Source organism: Schistocerca americana, chromosome 7 (assembly GCF_021461395.2).
Source record: "Schistocerca americana isolate TAMUIC-IGC-003095 chromosome 7, iqSchAmer2.1, whole genome shotgun sequence".
Taxonomy (NCBI): domain Eukaryota; kingdom Metazoa; phylum Arthropoda; class Insecta; order Orthoptera; family Acrididae; genus Schistocerca; species Schistocerca americana.
This window is the reverse complement of record NC_060125.1, coordinates 112513067-112534858: the sequence shown is the minus strand read 5'-3', so window position 1 is coordinate 112534858 and position 21792 is coordinate 112513067. Positions and strand designations below refer to the sequence as shown.

The following is a 21792-nucleotide window of genomic DNA, read 5'->3' as shown; positions in this document are numbered from 1 at the left end:
CGTTCAATTGCTCTTCCAAGTCCTTTGCTGTCTCTGACAGAATTACAATGTCATCGGCGAACCTCAAAGTTTTTATTTCTTCTCCATGGATTTTAATACCTACTCCGAATTTTTCTTTTGTTTCCTTTATTCAATATACAGATTGAATAACATCGGGGAGAGGCTGTCTTACTCCCTTCCCAACCACTGCTTCCCTTTCATGCCCCTCGACCCTTATAACTGCCATCTGGTTTCTGTACAAATTGTAAATAGCCATTCGCTCCCTGTATTTTATCTCTGCCACCTTTAGAATTTGAAAGAAAGTATTCCAGTCAACATTGTTAAAAGCTTCCTCTAAGTCTACAAATGCTAGAAACGTACGTTTGCCTTTTCTTAATCTTTCTTCTAAGATAAGTCATAAGGTCAGTATTGCCTAACGTGTTCCAATATTTCTACGGAATCCAAACTGATCTTCCCCGAGGTCCGCTTCTACCAGTTTTTCCATTCGTCTGTAAAGAATTCGCGTTAGTATCTTGCAGCAATGACTTATTCAACTGATAGTTCGGTAATTTTCACATCTGTCAACACCTGCTTTATTTGGGATTGGAATTATTATATTCTTCTTGAAGTCTGAGGGAATTTCGCCTGTCTCATACATCTTGCTCACCAGATGGTAGAGTCTTGTTAGGCCTGGCTCTCCCAAGGCTGTCAGTAGTTTTAATGGAATGTTGTCTACTCCCAGGGCCTTGTTTCGACTCAGGTCATTCAGTGCTCTGTCAAACTCTTCACGCAGTATCATATCTCCAATTTCATCTTCATCTACCTCCTCTTCCATTTCCATAATATTGTCCTCAAGAGCATCGCCCCTGTATAGACCCTCTAAATACTGCTTCCACCTTTCTGCTTTCCCTTCTTTGCATAGAACTGGGTTTCCATCTGAGCTCTTGATATTCATGCAAGTGGTTCTCTTTTCTCCTAAGGTCTCTTTAATTTTCCTGTAGGCAGTATCTATCTTACCCCTCGTGAGATAAGCCTCTACATTCTTACATTTGTCCTCTAGCCAACCCTGCTTAGCCAGTTTGCACTTCCTGTCGATCTCATTTTTGAGACGTTTGTATTCCTTTTTGCCTGCTTCGTTTACTGCACTTTTATATTTTCTCCTTTCATCAATTAAATTTAGTATTTCTTCTGTCACCCAAGGATTTCTACTAGCCCTCGTCTTTTTACCTACTTGATCGTCTGCTGCCTTCACTACTTCATCCCTCATATCTACCCATTCTTCTTCTACTGTATTTCTTTCCCCCATTCCTTGTCAATTCTTCCCTTATGCTCTCCCTGAAACTCTGTACAACCTCCGGTTCTTTCAGTTTATCCAGGTCCCATCTCCATCAATTCCCAGCTTTTTGCAGTTTCTTCAGTTTTAAGTCACATATGTCGTAGAAAATACAGCTCGTACCAGCTACAGTAGGTATTAAACGCAACTAGTAAATGAAACTTGAAGAATCAGAAAAAAGAAGGCAACTAGTAAATCAGGGAGAACCAAAATTTCGGCTCTTGTGCTTGCCCTGGCAGGCGTAGAAACTCTCAGGACAGCAATGTACACGCCCTGGACAGTTTTAACGAAAAAGGAATTGCCGTGATAACGGGAATCACCTTGCAGGTCGATCAGATACATTTGCACATCCACAGGGGAACTTTCAGCTGAAACGGCGAACGGTCTCGTAAACAGCCCAGAAATGGGTGTAATTAGACCGAGTTTGCCTTTCTCTCCTATTTCGTACTGACTGGGCATACAAAAACGCTTGACATTGAATTATGTTGTACGTATAGACAACACAACCTCATTTGGCTTTGACCTATTCACACAACTTTTTCGCAACATTAGCAGTGCGGTTACTCAGCTTATAAAGTCATTCTGGCTGCTCTTCTAAACAAACTTCCAAATTTAAGGTGGAAGATGTTCTTGCATCAGCTAGATTAAAGACTTTCGTTCAGTATTTGCCAGGTTTGGAAGCAATGCAGATTGGAAAACTACATCGACCTTAAAATTGGTTGAGCATGTCATCTACAGTCAGATATTCCCAAAGCGGATAGTGCACAATGCAGTTATGCCATATTTCTATTTCTGTCTTTTTCATTCTTCGCAGTTCCCCTCAAATCTGGAATGTGTGATACAGTATTACGTACCTAGTTCTGACACGAGGATAAGGAACGTCTTCCATCAATGTAGTATGATTATCCTTACCAAGAAAATTTATTATTACTCTGCTTCGTGTCACTATCATCCGAAATTTCTTCATTTGGCCGGCCAGAGTGACCGAGCGGTACTAGGCGCTACAGTCTGGAACCGCGCGACCGCTACGGTCGCAGGTTCGAATCCTGCCTTGGGCATGGATGTGTGTGATGTCCTTAGGTTCGTTAGGTTTAAGTAGTTCTAAGTTCTAGGGGACTGATGACCTCAGAAGTTAAGTCCCATAGTGCTCAGAGCCATTTGAACAGGAACCGAAGAGCAAATTCAGAGATGTGCTGCGGATTGTGAGGTTTCAGCTGCTGCACGAGTGTTAAAAGAGACCGCCATCGGATGAACGATTTTCGTGGCGATACACGAGCGCTAGCTTTAACCGGGGCACGTTACACCAACAGCAACGTCGCCAGTAACATTCACTGGGATTGGACGCCGTCCTCTTCCAGGTGCCACATAGAGATCACCCGTGTTTTCGAATTTCTTAATCATATTCTTTAAACCATTTAATGTCATCGTGCCCCTCTTCAGACTTTCCAGCCGCCAATACTCCATCAATGCAGCAGAATTATAGCTGTCGTTCACTCTAAAATAGTTTCACTAACAGCGCACGATCTCCTCAATTTCATACTTGCTTGTCAAATGACAGCGTGGGTGTCTTCCGTCGTACAAGCAGACTACAGCCCCAGATTTACACCTGGTGGCCACAATTGCAACTAATTTGTTTTCCAGCTTAAATGGGTTCCGCATTAACACAGTAGCATATCTGCCAAGTTTCGCTGCCATAAGGTAATTACAACCCACATTGGTCCCCTGTGAGTAGCTACAGTCTAATTACATATAATCGCACAATATATATCTCGCGAAGAAACCACGAAGATAAAATTAGAGGGATGCGAGCCCACACGAAGGCTTTTTTTTTCAGAAATAACATTTCGCAGATAGCGAATAAAAGTGAACAGGCAGTTGCCTCTTCCTAAATTTCAGAAAGGAGCCCGACAGTGCACCGCATTATACGAGTTATACCGCAGACATATGACTGGATCGAACAAATAATGATTGATGGAAGCCAGACGAATGTTTGATTGAAATCCTTTATTGTATGATTATATGATAGCGGAACAAACACTGGCAGCAGTTACTTCTGTAAAATATCTGGGAGTATGCGTGCGGAACGATTTGAAGTGGAATGATCATATAAAATTAATTGTTGGTAAGGCGGGTACCAGGTTGAGATTCATTGGGAGAGTGCTTAGAAAATGTAGTCCATCAACAAAGGAGGTGGCTTACAAAACACTCGTTCGACCTATACTTGAGTATTGCTCATCAGTGTGGGATCCGTACCAGATCGGTCTGACGGAGGAGATAGAGAAGATCCAAAGAAGAGCGGCGCGTTTCGTCACAGGGTTATTTGGTAACCGTGATAGCGTTACGGAGATGTTTAATAAACTCAAGTGGCAGACTCTGCAAGAGAGGCGCTCTGCATCGCGGTGTAGCTTGCTCGCCAGGTTTCGAGAGGGTGCGTTTCTGGATGAGGTATCGAATATATTGCTTCCCCCTACTTATACCTCCCGAGGAGATCACGAGTGTAAAATTAGAGAGATTAGAGCGCGTACGGAGGCTTTCAGACAGTCGTTCTTCCCGCGAACCATACGCGACTGGAACAGGAAAGGGAGGTAATGACAGTGGCACGTAAAGTGCCCTCCGCCACACACCGTTGGGTGGCTTGCGGAGTATCAATGTAGATGTAGATGTAGATGTAGAAATGAAAGTATTGTCCCTTCGTAAGTGTAAGGAACTGTAACGCGACTAAGATAGTACTTCTACTGCAGTGAAATGTCAGCCCGCTTTAACTCTGGATAAATAGATCACTTGGGGATGATTCTTCGAAGAAATATGTAGTTAAACAGAAACATAAATCACTTGTACAGTATGCATGGTTTTGTCTATCAGGTTCAGAGAACATGCAGTGCATGCTAATGTGAGCAGCTTTAGAGTACAGCTCCAGCGTTTAAACGCCATATAGAGTGATGCTGTCGGAACAGGTCGAAGGAAACCAGAAGCACGCAACAAGCCGACATAGCCCGTTTCTAAACACAACGGACTTCTCAGAAAAGCGAAAACAAAAGCAGTGAAAAAAAGATCACGGCGTTATCGGAAAATACTGATGGATAGATTTAGGAAAAAAAAACACAGTATTCGTAGTAAAGTGCGTGACAGTTTTACTGTTCACATATTCCATTTCCCAAAACGGTCGTGAGGGTACGGCAAGTAAATCTGGGACACGCCCGAAGCCCTCGCTCCGTACGGTGAGTGAAAGGAGGGCAGATTAGAGTTTGACACCCCGTCAACATCAGAGTCATTAGCGACGGGAATACGGCGAGGAGTGACTAAACTTCACATTTTTCATACACTGCTGTCTCAGCTCCATCGAGGTATTTGCATTTCTTCTCCTCATGGTGAAGACAACATCGATGTTTCTGCCGTGCAGAAATAGCGAGGTCGCGTAAGACTCAAATTAACATAGTAGGGCCTGGTTCTACACTACTGGCCATTAAAATTGCTACACCAAGAAGAAATGCAGATGATAAACGGGTATTCATTGGACAAATATATTATACTAGAAATGACATGTGTTTACATTTTCACGCAATTTTGGTGCATAGATTCTGAGAAATCAGTACCTATAACAACCACCTCTGGCCGTAATAACGGCCTTGATACGCCTGGGCATTGAGTCAAACAAGAGCTTGGATGGCGTGTACACGTACAGCTGCCCATGCAGCTTCGACACGATACCACAGTTCATCTAGAATAGTGACCGGCGTATTGTGACGAGCCAGTTGCTCGGCCACCATTGACCAGACGTTTTCAATTGGTGAGAGATCTGGAGGATGTGCTGGCCAGGGCAGCAGTCGAACATTTTCTGTATCCAGAAAAGCCCGTACAGGACCTGCAACATGCGGTCGTGCATTATCCTGCTTAAATGTAGGGTTTCGCAGGGATCGAATGAAGGGTACAGCCACGAGTCGTAACACATCTGAAAAGTAACGTCCACTGTTCAAAGTGCTGTCAATGAGGTGACCCAGACGTGTAACCAATGGCACCCGATACCATCACGCCGGGTGATACGCCAGTATGGCGAAGACGAATACACGCTTCCAATGTGCGTTCACCGCGATGTCACCAAACACGGATGCGACCATCATGATGCTGTAAACGGAACCTGCCATTCGTTCACCCAGGTTTGTCGTTGAGTACACCATCGCAGGCGGTCTTGTTTGCGACGCAGCGTCAAGGGTAACCGCAGCCATGGTCTCCGAGCTGATAGTCCATGGTGCTGCAAACGTCGTCGAACTGTTCGTGCAGATGGTTGTTGTCTTCCAAACGTCCCCATCTGTTGACTCAGGGATCGAGACGTGGGTGCACGATCCGTTACAGCGATGCGGATAAGATGCCTGTCATCTCGACTGCTAGTCATACGAGGCCGTTGGGATCCAGCACGCCGTTCCGTATTGCCGACCTGAACACACCCATTCCATATTCTGCTAACAGTAATTGGATCTCGACCAACGCGAGCAGCAATGTCGCGATACGATAAACGGCAATCGCGACAGGCTACAATCTGACCTTTAACATAGTCGGAAACGTGATGGTACGCATTTCTGCTCCTTACACGAGGCATCACAACAACGTTTCACCAGGCAACGGCGGTCAACTGCTGTTTGTGTATGAGAAATCGGTTGGAAACTTTCCTCATGTCGGCACTTTGTAGGTGTCGCCACCGGCGCCAACCTTGTGTGAATGCTCTGGAAAGCTAATCATTTGCATATCACAGCTTCTTTTTCCTGTCGGTTAAATTTCGCGTCTGTAGCATGTCATCTTCGTGGTGTAGCAATTTTAATGGCCAGTAGTGTATTCTTGGTCGTCCATGTCTGATGTGTCACTACGCCCTCTTTCTGGGCATTAGGTGCCTCATGTTCATGTGCATAGAAGAATAACAGCGTTTGTCAGAAAAATCTAATGAGAGAATTTATTTTGTAGCAGGCCTAGTTGGAAGGGCAAGCTGTACAAAGATAACAACAGAAAAGTATATTCGTATAGAACGTAAGCATTGATGACTGAACAGTTAATGGATATTTTATGAGTGTCCCAGACACATGGCCAGTACAAGACATGCCCCAACTTATTTATTAAATGTGTACTGTACTGTACTAATCGACGAGACCAACTAGAGGCCCATGAGGAGGCACAGTATCTCTCCAGTTCAATTCACGTAGGTTTCTCGTCCTGTAAGCAGGAAAGTAATCATAGAAAACCGGCGCGACAAATTCGTGTAGAAAAGTTATTACGATTAATGATGACGGAAGGAGAAAAAAATGGTTCAAATGGTTCTGAGCACTATGGGACTTAACATCTGAGGCCATCAGTCCTCTAAAACTTAGAACTACTTAAACCTAACTAACCTAAGGACCTGCTTTTCGACGGGCTTTACACAATTTCTTTATTGTGGTTAAACAGCAGTGTTACCCTGTTGGCAATAGCTAAATTGTTTTTATTTTTGTCAGAAGGGTATTTATGTCATTTTGGTGGATTTTAAGTGTTGAGGTTTTGATTGGTGAATTTTATGGAATGTGCGTGTCTGTGTGTGTGTGTGTGTGTGTGTTTGTGTGTGTGTGACGATATATTTTTGTGTTAGGATTGCGTGTGAAGATTCGTTTCCTTGCATTAGGTTGTGTGTGATGAATGCCTTAGTTTAACTTGGATAACAAATTTAGAAACTGTTTTCCGTATATTTAGGTCAGAGATATTTTGGTATTAGTTCTCATTTGCGTTGTTTCTAAGATAGACATGCACTGTTGCTCTAACAATGTTATGAGAAAAAAGAAGTTAGATTCTGAGAAATTAGGTAACACGCTTGGTGAACAGGCTATAAAGACAGAGGCAAATGGTGGAGATAGGAAGCTTGTCATGTTTAGTCAGGAGAGTACAGAAAATGAAGGGTCATTTCGAGGCAAGTAATCTAGTTGAGCCGGATTCTTGTGGTGCTGCGACGATTTTAAACTTAAGTGATGCACAGTCTGTTCCAATCGCGGTTAATAATGTTTCACGCCAAAGGCACAATCTCAGAAGTGCGAGTATGGACGAGGCTGAAACCACAATTAGCGAACAGAATACATGAGTGAACGTATATCTGTGCACATCGTGGCTGGCCGATTTGGCTGAAATGCTAAGAAGAAAAATGGATTCAAACTTTCAGGAAGCGAAGGAAAGGTCAAGATAAAGAAATAGAGAGATATTGAAATTAAAAAGGGGGTCTCAGCGGAAATAAGAGCGACTATTGACGAGGTAGGGTAGCGATTAATTGCGATCGAAATGAAACAAAAGAGGTGAAAAACTAGAAAATAAATTCCAGGAACTAAGTGAAAGATATGAGCGTGAACACGAAGAATTCATCAAACACGTAGAAAGTTGTGAATTAGCTAGGATGAAAGTAGAGGGGAACAACGCTGCCATTCGCGAACTAGGAAATAAATTTGAGGAATTGACACTACGGGGAAGTGAGAAAAATGAAAAAAATGAAAGCGGATATGGAGAGATTAACCGAGAAAGTGGCGGCTTCGATGGTGTCGAAGGGTGGCGATAGAACTGGACCAGTAAACGCTGTGGAAATTCAAGAAGTCCCTCCTGGAGTTGCAAATGGCTCTGAGTACTTTGGGACTTAACATCTGAGGTCATCAGTCCGCTATAACTTAGAACTACTTAAACCTAACTAACCTAAGGACATCACACACATCCATGCCCGAGGCAGGATTCGAACCTGCGACAGTAGCAGTCGCGCGGTTCCGGACTGAAGCCCCTAGAACCGCTCGAACACCACGGCCGGCACGGAAGGATACAAGAGCATCTAAGGCAATGGAATAGTAAAGAGAATGTACTTGAAAAATGTTAAAAATATAGAACGACATTGGTGTGGAGGCTATAAAAGGATGCCAAGGATGCCAGGATGCCAAGGGGATTGGGATTCGAGTATCCGCCACAGCAAAAGAAAGGAGAAGCCAAGTGCTCAAAGGAAGTATACCATACATGCGTAAGTGTGCGATTAGAGATGCATTCAGAGTGGCCGTGCGGTTCTAGGCGCTACAGTCTGGAATCGCGAGACCGCTACGGTCGCAGGTTCGAATCCTGCCTCGGGTATGGATGTGTGTGATGTCCTTAGGTTAGTTAGGTTTAAGTAGTTCTAAGTTCTAGGGGATTGATGACCTCAGAAGTTGAGTCCCATAGTGCTCAGAGCCATTTTTAGAGATCCATTTATGCCTTACTAAGAGAACAAATGCCGAGAGTAAATCAGCCCACAGAACTATACTTTAGGGTTAGCTATAAGAACTTCTCACTGAAATTACGCTGTCTTAGACCTTCGGCTATGAGTGTGCTAAATTAAGTTGTTGACCACCTTGAACAACAAAACATCGTTCAAAGATGCACTGCTCTATACAGTGTTATACGAAAAAGTAGAGCATTAGAATTTAAATTGCCACTGGTTTATTTAATCATTAACACACGTTTCATAGTGTAATAACAGCGTCAAAGTGTGACAGCACTTTACTTGCGAAACTACCACTATTTAACTTTCTCTTCTCTCTGTCTTCTACAGGAGTAAGAGAAAAGTGCACTAAAGTAAGGAAAAGTTCTTTTTTGAAAATAAACAGATGTACAGATTCCGAGTTTGACTTTACGACCGAGATACGTTCACCCCACAACTGAAACTCATGATACCTTGAGTGTAAAGACTCGCCTTACGGGCGTGTTGGGGCCGAACTCCAGTCAGCAGCTTATGCCTGACATCTGGCGGACGTAGCAGTAACCAGCTGTGCAGACCTGACACCTAGCGTACACAGTATTAAACAGGGGCACTGAATGGTCTAAGGAGAAAGTGAAGGATCCAGTAACCCAATTGCTCTCTCAAAATACGCTAGTCTGCTAATAACGTCTTACAAAAAGAAGTACAAGCTTATTAACACACAGGAATAAGGGAGTCTGTTAAACTCATTCTATGCCGTCAACATCTAACACCAAAAATCTTGTAATATAGTCCAGTCAAATGATATTCTTAGTGGAAAGTTTTGTGTAAGTTTTTTCGACAAGCGTTCTATATATTTTCGATGATTTGCAGTCCGAAAAACTTTCCGCATTTTTCCGCCATTTTGCACTTTAAGTCACCGTTTTATCGCCTGTTTTTCTTGTTTCTTTTCTTCTTCCGTTTTTAAAAAAGTCTGTAGGCTGTAGAGCAGCGTACTAAGCTGCTGCCAGCCCGCCCCCTTTGGAGGTAATTGAAAATCAATAAAGAAAAAAAAAAAAAACAGTGCGAAATCCAAAGATGATTTTGGCCCGGAAATTGGCCAAAAACGGAAATAATGGGCATTTATTGGGTTTTTCTCCCGGAAACGATGCGGTTTCCGACAAATTTTACTATGTATGTAAATAAAGAGGATATAATTTCCCTCAAAATAGATTTCATTGACATTTTTTTATCAGACCAACCGATAGTGTGCAGTGAATGTTGAAATTAGTATAATTTTAGGAGCCATCACCAAAACCCAACTCCACACCATACAATATAGTTTGATGTTCATCCGAACAGCAAAACGAAAACTTTCATCAATCATACCATTAGAAAGCCTTAAATAACTTACACAAAAAAATGGTTCAAATGGCTCTGAGCACTATGGGACTTAACATCTGAGGTCATCAGTCCCCCAGAACAGAACTACTTAAACCTAACTAACCTAAGGACATCACACACATCCACGCCCGAGACAGGACTCGAACCTGCGACCGTAGCGGTCGCGCGGTCCCAGACTGAAGCGCCTAGAACCGCTCGGCCACTTCTGAAATAATAATATTTTATTTGGCATTTTTTACTAATAAGAATAATTATTGTAATATAATATAACTGACATGATAACTTTAAGGAAATTTCTAAGAAGTTTGATTTCTTCACACTTTTGCACCACTGCTCTTGTCTTTACTGCGAAATGGGAATATGTGTACATTACAGCTAAGGAAGATACTAGATCACTGATTTCAGTTCATACCAGATAATAAGTAAAAATTATTTGCCTATCATTGCTATAAATGGATTTGAAACCATTGCGCAGTGTTTCTGTACCGTCTTGTACCGCAAGGAAGGATGGGAGAGGATGTTGCTATGGGTGGCCGATATCCTCTTTCTACAATACAGATGAACACAGGGATTAATATGGTTCTTTATGTACATGAACTTTTACTTAACTGGAATAGAGTCTATGTGTTGTGGTACAATCTCTCCTGTAATAGTCCTTTTGCAGACAGTATCAGTTATCTTGCTATTACAAACTTTAGTCTCACCGGTGGTCCCGCTGTGGTCACTAATCTAGGAGTGTCAGTGAGGCCCTCCGGTCAGTGATGGCGGGCTCAATGCTTGCTGTCGAGAGAGCGTTGGCGAGATGTTGCTTGTCGGTATGTCTCTGGCCTCTCTCATGATAGGTGCATTTGATCCAGTGCCTACTATCGATCTTTGCGCTACATCTTTGCTGACCGCTGTACTGGCGACAGCTTACGCCAGCACAGTTTCTTACAGTATTTCACAATGGGAAATTATTGTAACACTACCGTGAAGTATGGCTATCGTTCGTCTGTAGCAGTCCTCATTTCAGTCATTTGTTCCCCCTCTACTTTCAACACGGCTACTTCTAACAAGTTTTGCAAATCAAGGTGGCTGACATTCTTACAAACTATAATGCACTTAATATGGAGCTTCGAACAGTGGAGGCCTATTTTTTGAAAGCTGTAAGAGTGTGCACAGAAAGAAAACGGGCTACGTGTGCAAGTGGGGGGGGGGGGGGGGGGGGGGGGGTGCAGTTGAAAGTGGCGTGATCCAGCATGGAAAGTGTCCGCTAGTTACCTAATGAGGCAACACGCAGTATCATGTTGGCGCCGACGTGTGCAACCCAGCACCTGCCAGGGAGCCAGAATGAATGAGACATTGTTTGCCTGCTTTTGTCGCGCATGTTGATGACACAATCGAGGCGCACGCTCTGGAATCTTTCTCTATTTTACAAACTAATCGGCAAAAGAAATTGATTTTCATGTTACTTATACCTTCATGTGTTGGTTTTATGGTGAAGTATCCATCATCTAACTAATGGTCATATTCAGTGTGATATTCCCATGTTAATAAACACCGCGCGAATTTCGAATAAATGGGTCTGAGCACTATGGGACTTAACATCTGAGGTCATCAGTCCCCCAGAACTTAGAACTACTTAAACCTAACTAACTTAAGAACCTCACACACATCCATTCCCGAGGCAGGATTCGAACCTGCGACCGTAGCAGTCGCGCTGTTCCAGACTGAAGGGTCTAGAACCGCTAGGCCACACCGGCCGGCGATTTTCGAATAAGTTAGCAATGAGAAATATGGATCGGTATGATTCTGCATGTGGTGCATATTACACCATAGGTTATTGGAAATGAAATTCAGCTAAGATACTGAATTTTTCTTTAGACGTGGTTGGAGGTCTCTATCTGTCTGCAGTTTCGAGAAATTGGAATTTATGTACCATATGCAATTCCGACTGCACCTGTCAGAGAATGAAACATTCATAGCATATTTCACATCTGCTAAACCGTTCCAGGTACCAAAATTAGATTTTGGCAAAGAGAAGAATATTTTACCAAGTCGTTAACATATGGAACTTTCTTAACAGTAGCCGGCCGTTGTGGCCGAGCGGTTCTAGGCGCTTCAGTCCGGAACCGCGCTACTGCTACGGTCGCAGGTTCGAATCCTGCCTCGGGCATGGATGTGTGTGATGTCCTTAGGTTAGTTAGGTTTAAGTAGTTCTAAGTCTAGGGGACTGATGACCTCAGAAGTTAAGTTCCATGGCGCTCAGAACCATTTATTAACTATAAACAATCCTGATTGAAGAACATCCGCAACTGGGCATTATACCAGAGGTTGAAAATACCGCTTCGGCTGTAAATTTCTCTTATGATCACGACCGGTTTCGAGCTCTCAAAAGCCCATCCTCAGCTGTCGCAACTGTGCTATGGCCCCCGTGGGACGCAGTGTACATGTACTCCCTGTTTTGCGCTCATAGGTAGCAGTACGCGCCTTGTACACGTCCACTGCGCCGCTTGGGGGCCACAGCACAGTTGCGACACCTGAAGATGGGCTTATGAGAGCCCGAAACCGGTCGTGATCATAAGAGAAATTTACAAGTGAAGCGGAATTTTCAACCTCTGGTTTCTTATCTATGTCGATATAGCCAGAACTATAGTTTTAATTTAATTACTTTTTCAATCCAGAACTCTAATTTTTGAAAAGACATTGATGGCTAGTGGAAAGAGAATTTACTAGTATGAAAATAAACGTGAAATTTCGTCTTATGTCAGAGGAAACCAACACAGTGAGGTTTCCCTTAAGGCACTGAGCTACTGGTTGTGTAACAAGACACTGTGTTTCAAGATTCTGTCACAGTAACTATTGCACTGTGAGTTTGTGTAATTCATGCTGTTGTTTTGGGAAGAAAAATCAGAATTTAATCTGTCAACAAGATAGATGTAACTGTAACTTATAGACTAATTGATGATGCTTCTTCAGATGATAAAAAATTAACAATTCACGCAAAAATAACTCGTCAATTCTGTTGCAGTTTTGGCCTGTCTAGTACCTAGGTAGGTGACCAATCGGGTGAACTATGTGCCGTTGATTTTGAGGACACTCAAGTCGCCGAAGCGGCGTCCCCATTGAAAGCACTGCACCACACGACATTTACCTATTTTTACGTTGAGTGTCAGGCTAACCTGCGTTCTCGGCGTCACAAATAGGCGCGTACAGCTACGCTGGAGAGTGCGGCGGGTTGGTACCCTCCTTTCTGTTCTGACACTAAGAATAGCCATGAAACACACTTTTGCATTTGCATACGATGTAGGTCGTCATAACATCGGGTGCTGGCGGCTGAAGCGTATGGTGTATGTATCTGAAGTGGTTAAGAGACACTCTGCTTACACCGCCACACAACTTAATGAGGAATCGTTTACCACACTCCACTATGGCATACTTCTCCACAATCAGATCTTTAAGTATTTGTATGTCTTGTTTTAGATCAGGGTTTTTCTTCAGTGTACTGACGCAGTTTACTTTTGCACTGACTGTAAGGAGCAGGACTATGGAAGCTTAGCCTGTGTTGGCCAATTTTTCCCTTAACACTGATTTTAAGTGGTCCTTATTCTTCGTATCAGGGAAGAATTTTTCTCCTGATCCATACGTTTTGCCGTCGTTTCGCTGAAGACCATTTCTACACAGCTGTCTTTCTGGGACCTTTTCGCTCGCTTGTTCTTCTTTTTGCTGGTGCTAAACTTGTCGGGGTAACCGTCAAACACTACAACAGATTTGGAACTGTAGTTCGATTGATTGAAAAGAACATAGCTCTCACACATATCTGAAAATGACTGCTTACCGTGCCAAACTACTCGACACATCAGGTACTCTGTATCAGGAGGGGGAGGTCAGCGCCATCTCACAAGCGTCTTACCTCTCCACCACGGCAGTCATCAACTACCAACCACTGCAATAACAATGTGGCTCTACAGTAGGATGGAATTTGGAAACAGGTGTACAGCAAACTACGGTATGGGCACAGGGGTCGGGAGGTTATAATGGAGAAATTCAGTAACACCTTTTCTTGTGGGAAACTTTGCGGAAAACAGCCTCGTTTCCGAGTTATACAATTTTTTTGTAATTTTCCCCATTTTTGACCAATTTCTGGGCCTAAATGTTGCTGGGACTTTGAAAATTCGAATTTAACGCCGTCAGTAATATATACAAAACTTGCCAGAAATCTTATACAAAGCTTTCCACTATTTGGCCTTTCTGGGCACGTATGGATCAGGAAACGTATGGATCAGGGAAAAATTCTTCCCCGATACGAAGAATAAGGACAACTTAAAATCAGTGTTAAGGGAAAAATTTGCCAATACAGGCTAAGCTTCCATAGTTCTGCTCCTTACAGTCAGTGCAAAAGTAAACTGCGTCAGTACACTGAAGAAAAGCCCTGAACTGGAACAGGACATACAAATCAAATCTGCATCTACATCGATACTCTGCAAATCAGATTTAAGTGCCTGGCAGAGGGTTCCTCGAACCACCTTCACAATTCTCTATTATTCCAATCTCGTATGGCGCACGGGAAGAATGAACACCTATATCTTTCCGTACGAGCTCTGATTTCCCTTATTTTATCTTGGTGATAAGTTCCTCCCTATGTAAGTCGGTGTCAACAAAATATTTTCGCATTCGGAGCAGAAAGTTGGTGATTGGAATTTCGTGAGAAGATTCCGTCGCAACGAAAAACGCCCTTCTTTCAATGATGTCCAGCCCAAATCCTGTATCGTTTCTGTGACACTCTCTCCCATATTTCGCGATAATGCAAAAAATGCTGCGTTTCTTTGAACTTTTTCGATGTACTCCGTCAGTCCTATCTGGTAAGGATCCCCCACCGCGCAGCAGTATTCTAAAAGAGGACGGACAAGCGTAGTGTAGGCAGTCTCCTTAGTAGGTCTGTTACATTTTCTAAGTGTCCTGCCAATAAAACGCAGTATTTGGTTAGCCGTCCCCACAACATTTTCTGTGTGTTACTTTCAATTTAAGTTGTTCGTAATTGTAATACCTAGGTACTTAGTTGAATTTACGGCATTTAGATTAGACTGATTTATCGTGCAACCGAAGTTTGAGTTCCTTTTAGCACTCATGTGGATGACCTCACACTTTTCGTTATTTAGGATCAACTGTCACTTTTCGGACCATTCAGATATCTTTTCTAAATCGTTTTGCAGTTTGTTTTGGTCTTCTGATGACTTTATTAGTCGATAAACGAGAGCGGCATCTGCAAACAACGTAAGACGGCTGCTCAGATTGTCTCCCAAATCGTGTATATGAATAAGGAACGGCAAAGGGCTTATAACACTACCTTGAGGAACGCCAGAAATCACTTGTGTTTTACTCGATGACTTGCCGTCAGTTACTACGAATTGTGACCTTTCTGACAAGAAATCACAAATCCAGTCACATAACTGAGACGATATTCCATATGCACGCAATTTCCCTACTTGGCGCTTGTGTGGTACAGTGTCAAAAGCCTTCCGGAAATCCAGAAATACGGAATCGATCTGAAATCCCTTGTCAGTAGCACTCAGCACTTCATGTGAATAAAGAGCTAGTTGTGTTTCACAGGAACGATGTTTTCTAAACACATGTTGACTGTGTGTCAATAGACCCTTTCCTAAGACTTGCTTTTATTAAGTGATTTAAGTTGCTTCATTACTCTGGGGATCTTTACTTCTACGTTACTCATGTTGGTAGCTGTTCTCGATTCGAATTCTGGAATATTTACTTCGTCTTTTTTTTGTGAAGGCAGTTCCGAATAAACTAAATGAGGATGATTTTGCCACATTCTGAAGTTGGGTGACATGACAGGGCCAGTTTTGAAGAACGACTTGATTATGTGAACAGAATGAAATTCCTTTGAAAACTGCCATATTTTATTATAAAATTTTACTTATGAGAATGATGCAAGTAAAATCCCTAATGATTTATTGCTAGCTGCTACCCACTGCTGCACTCGTGTGTCAGTTTTGTTACGATGAGTGATGGTGAGTAAATAAGCTGTTGTACGTGCAGATACATCAGCTGCGCCCACGTGTCTGCCTGTTCGGTTAGGCATGGCTGCCACAGTACAGGACGCGGTGGCAAGCGCAGTACGGCTGCTGAGGGGTGCGTGCGCTATTGAAATGGCTGTGTTTCATACAACGTGGACGTTATGCTACAAATCTAACAATTTTTAGCGCAGTTTCTGTTCGCTGAACTAAAAGAGAGATGTTCCGTTCCCTACTTCACCCTCTTAGGGGTCAATATTTTCTTTTTCACTTTCTAACGTAGATTATATTCTCCTTCAGTAGTCAAGCTATCTCCATACCATATTCCATGGTAACTGGTTCAACGGTTTAGTTGTCAAAACGTAACCGACAGAGTTGTCAAAACGTAACCGACAGAATTATTTCCGCATTATAATATTAGTATGTATTGTGCAAATAAAGTAATGCAGGAAGTGCACAGATACCTCATGAGACGAATCGTTTGGTTGTGAATGCAGCCACTCCCTCGCAGCAGTTTTCTATATCTACATGACTACTCTGCAATCACACCTAAGTGCCTGGGAGAGGCTTTAACCTGCCACCTTCAGACTGTTTCCCTACAATTCCACTTTCGAGCAGCAGGCAGGAAAACAAACACCTAAATCGTTCCACACAAGATCTAATTCCTCGTATTTTGTTTTGATAATAATTTATCCCTATGCAGATGGAAGTCAACAAAATACACTCCTGGAAATGGAAAAAAAGAACACATTGACACCGGTGTGTCAGACCCACCATACTTGCTCCGGACACTGCGAGAGGGCTGTACAAGCAATGATCACACGCACGGCACAGCGGACACACCAGTAACCGCGGTGTTGGCCGTCGAATGGCGCTAGCTGCGCAGCATTTGTGCACCGCCGCCGTCAGTGTCAGCCAGTTTGCCGTGGCATACGGAGCTCCATCGCAGTCTTTAACACTGGTAGCATGCCGCGACAGCGTGGACGTGCACCGTATGTGCAGTTGACGGACTTTGAGCGAGGGCGTATAGTGGGCATGCGGGAGGCCGGGTGGACGTACCGCCGAATTGCTCAACACGTGGGGCGTGAGGTCTCCACAGTACATCGATGTTGTCGCCAGTGGTCGGCGGAAGGTGCACGTGCCCGTCGACCTGGGACCGGACCGCAGCGACGCACGGATGCACGCCAAGACCGTAGGATCCTACGCAGTGCCGTAGGGGACCGCTCCGCCACTTCCCAGCATATTAGGGACACTGTTGCTCCTGGGGTATCGGCGAGGACCATTCGCAACCGTCTCCATGAAGCTGGGCTACGGTCCCGCACACCGTTAGGCCGTCTTCCGCTCACGCCCCAACATCGTGCAGCCCGCCTCCAGTGGTGTCGCGACAGGCGTGAATGGAGGGACGAATGGAGACGTGTCGTCTTCAGCGATGAGAGTCGCTTCTGTCTTGGTGCCAATGATGGTCGTATGCGTGTTTGGCGCCGTGCAGGTGAGCGCCACAATCAGGACTGCATACGACCGAGGCACACAGGGCCAACACCCGGCATCATGGTGTGGGGAGCGATCTCCTACACTGGCCGTACACCACTGGTGATCGTCGAGGGGACACTGAATAGTGCACGGTACATCCAAACCGTCATGGAACCCATCGTTCTACCATTCCTAGACCGGCAAGGGAACTTGCTGTTCCAACAGGACAATGCACGTCCGCATGTATCCCGTGCCACCCAACGTGCTCTAGAAGGTGTAAGTCAACTACCCTGGCCAGCAAGATCTCCGGATCTGTCCCCCATTGAGCATGTTTGGGACTGGATGAAGCGTCGTCTCACGCGGTCTGCGCGTCCAGCACGAACGCTGGTCCAACTGAGGCGCCAGGTGGAAATGGCATGGCAAGCCGTTCCGCAGGACTACATCCAGCATCTCTACGATCGTCTCCATGGGAGAATAGCATCCTGAATTGCTGCGAAAGGTGGATATACACTGTACTAGTGCCGACATTGTGCATGCTCTTTTGCCTGTGTCTATGTGCCTGTGGTTCTGTCAGTGTGATCATGTGATGTATCTGACCCCAGGAATGTGTCTATGAAGTTTCCCCTTCCTGGGACAATGAATTCACGGTGTTCTTATTTCAATTTCCAGGAGTGTATTTCCACATTCGGGGAAGTAAGTTCCTGACTGAAATTTCGTGAGAAGATACCATCACAACTAAAAGTGCCTTTGTTTTAATAAACGAACTGCCCGTCTTTGAAGATTTTCGATATCCTACATTCAGTCCTCTCTGTGAAAGACCCCGTAATACGTAGAAATCCTCACGAGAGGACAGACAGGTGTAATGTAGGCAGAGTCTTTAATACATCTGTTGTTTCTCTGAAGTATACCGCTGACAGAACGCAGCCTTTGGTTCGCCTTCCCCACAACATTATCTATGTGATAGTTCCGATTTAATTTGTTCATAATTGTAGTGCCTACGTATTTAGTTGAGCTGACAGCCTTTAGATTTATTTGATTGATCATGTAACCGAAATTTATTGGATCAGATTTTAGTACCCATGCAGATAACCTCACCCTTTTCATTATTTACAACGGACTGCCACTTTCCGCACTATGCAGATAGCCTGTATAAATCATTTTGAAATTGGTTTCGATCTTATGTTGACTTTACTAGACGGTAGTTGACAGCATCATCCGCAAACAGTGTAATAGGGCTGCTCAGAATCTGTCTTAAATCGTTTGCATACATGGTTATTCCGTGACGATGCCATAAACTTGGAGGGAAATGGAGAACGGTAAATGTATCAATTTCAGTTAAAGGACCCTGTTCCGGAAACGATCATATCGAGAGTTAACACTATGATGCTGCTGACAGTGGAAATACATACCTTCTATGGCACAAGTGCCCAAACACAGTAGCTCTTAAGGTATGCATTTCAGAGCCGATATTTAATGGACATATTTTCTTGTTTTCGTCCGTACAACGACCTTTAAAAATATGGACACTAAAAAGCTTGCAGTAGAAGAACCGTGTCCCACAGTATCAAAGATGAACAAGTTCTCGTAGCTCTTAACGTATACATTTTAGATTCTATGCTAACTAGACTTTTCGTGTTTTGGTCCTCACTATGAGTACAACCTATGAAATTAACGTACCCTACCATCTGAGTAACAATTCCACTTGTACAGGTATTGCACTGTCAGAGGTATCGACGATTTTCACTTATACCTTTCCGCAACGTTCGTTTCCGTACCTGAGTCCCTAGTAGCATGTGGGCACATTGAGTCAACTAGGGGCAAATTGCGACCATACTTTTGTGAACCCAGGGGAAATAACCAAAAAAGGACGGCACGTAGAGGTGGTTAACTTACTACTGCAGAGCTCCGAAAAACATCGAGAAAAAGACTGTAATAATAGGGCCTATTTTCAGTTAAAACATTAAACTAGAAATTCTGGATAGTATTTCACGGTGTGAATTCCAGATCATGAAATTCATTAAAATCCCAACCACTAATTAATTTAGAATATCTGTCTGGCAAAGTAAATCTAAAGTAATTATTGAGCTGCATACAATTTTTTTCTCTATACCTAGTACTCAAAAATTTACAGCAGTAATGTTATACAAAACATTTACTTGCTTGCATTATTGAGCTTCTTCAGTAGTGCTCCAATTTAAATAGAAAAAATACTTATTAATAAATTTCAGCACAACCTTTGAGCCCACGAAGGAAACCCCAGAGGGATTTTCAACTTCTCTCTCTCTCTTTCTTCCACTCTCTCATTCCCTGTTTCACACCTCTTATCCCTCTGTTTTTTTTTTTTTTTTAAAGTCCATCTCTAAGCAGTGGCGGAGCCCCCAGGTCCTGGGCCTCCCGCACAGCCACCCTCGCCGCCCCCGCCAGCCAGCCAGCACGCTTTTCGTTCGTTGGTTTCTTTCGCCACTCGGATCGACTGAATCGAGTTATCGAGTAGTTGTACATTCCTATGTAGCAGGCGCGTCTGGCGCATAGATAGCTAACACATACCTACGAGAAAAGTCGCGGCGATTCTGGTGATCTCGATACGTTATTCTGTCTCGCATTTGTTCGAGGAAATATTCTACAGTTTTCTTGTATAGAGAACCTTCGATGCGCAGCGTTATAAATATGGACTATTCGCCGCATAGGAAGCTAGTTTACTTTCAGAAGCAGAAATATTAAGACTGAAGAATGAATAAGTAACAAGTCGTAGCTGTAGCAAGTGCAAGTGTGAAGATTAGTCAGGAGTGAGAGTGATCAGTTGATCTGTGATGGCCTCCATTTAATATACAGCATTTTTAAAATACTTTCGTTAGTTTCATTAAATTGAAATATAATAAGTGAGTTTCTGCTGTTTGGTTGATGCATGTACTGGTAAAAAATTTTTATTGTTGATGTATGTTATCACTGCTAATAATTGTCTACTTATTTCACACTTTTGCTGAAATCTGTTATAATGAACAAATGAAGGCAAATAGAAGAAACATAACATTAACAAAACTTAACGGATAATGATTAATATGATTTTTAAAAGTGTTCCTAAGAAGTGTACAGCTTAAATATTTATTGGATGACCATAGAAATTAAAACCTTTTTGTAATTTGTTTAAATTTTTCTTGCATTTCAGACAATTTTGCTCCAGTCAGAAAGTATTCTGCTCAGGCATAAACAGTTTTTCCATAATGAAGATAGTTCTCATTTCATTTCTCCCAAAATTTAATAATGTTTCTGATATCACTTAATGTTGTCTTGATGATTAATTAATACAAAACTAACTCCAGTTTTTTTTCAAATTCTTTCTCAAAACTTTTTCTAATTTTTCTTTCTTGTACAATATAATGATGTGGTCTTAATACAAATCTCCTCGGACTTCGTGTTACCATATTTAACAAAATTAGTGATTCCATTGTTTTTATTAAATAATTTTATTTGTGTCTAATCAAAAATTTTCTATATTAACTGAGAGCAATCAAGTCCAAGAGGTGTATAAGTTGTGAATTGCAGAAGGTAATTCATAATTTACACTCACATAAATATACGAAGTATAAGCATTCACATTTATATAACGATGTGTTAATAAATATCACAAAATAGGTATAATAAGGTGCTTTGTGCCTGTGGAAAACGTATCACATCTAAATATTATAAGAATCATTTAAAACGAGTTTCAAGTGATGAACGTTCTAAAATATTATTATGGATGAAAAATGATGTGTGATAAGCCAACAAAAAATATTTTAACTGTAAAGAAATTGAAGATTTTGGTTGTTCTTATTTAAATCCTACATCTAGGCACAAGCTCTCAAGTAGATGCAAGATCTCTCAATGAGAAGACAGGAAAAATAGAAAATATGTTTACAGAAAAGAGTTGTCTAACTAGGGAATAGAAATATATAAAAAAATCTCAAAAAGCCTTTACTGTCAGTTAAACACATACAATTAGCAACTGAAAATACTTCTTGAATTTTCGTTCTTCACAAAATTATTAAAATGTTACCCATTATATGGAAGCTTCATTGAGACATTTTACAGTTACTCAATGTCGTGATGTTTGTAGGAGAACAACAAATTTCTCTTCCACTGCACCCATACGACAAAATTTATGTAAGACTGTGTAAGTTGAAGAGCAGCTACAATTAATGATATATGCTATGAGAACAACTATTAGAATAGATTGAAGAAGGCCTTATATCCTGGTGAGAAGGGTACATAGTGAGTAGGTTGGCACATCGTTAAACTGACATATCATAAACAGGTTTAGAGCAAACCCTTTAAGGATTTCCTAAAATTATTGGCATTTTAGGACATAAATAAACAAATGTCGTATAAGTCGTTTTTGTGGCAACGGCAGGGCGAAAGTTGTTTCT

General features: G+C 42.6%; 1 protein-coding gene across 1 annotated transcript in view; it reads left to right on the top strand.

Moving 5' to 3' along the window:
* Positions 1 to 21792, top strand: part of LOC124622752 (ras-specific guanine nucleotide-releasing factor 2-like) — an 898440-nt gene that overhangs the window by 154209 nt on the left and 722439 nt on the right. The window lies entirely within an intron of this gene.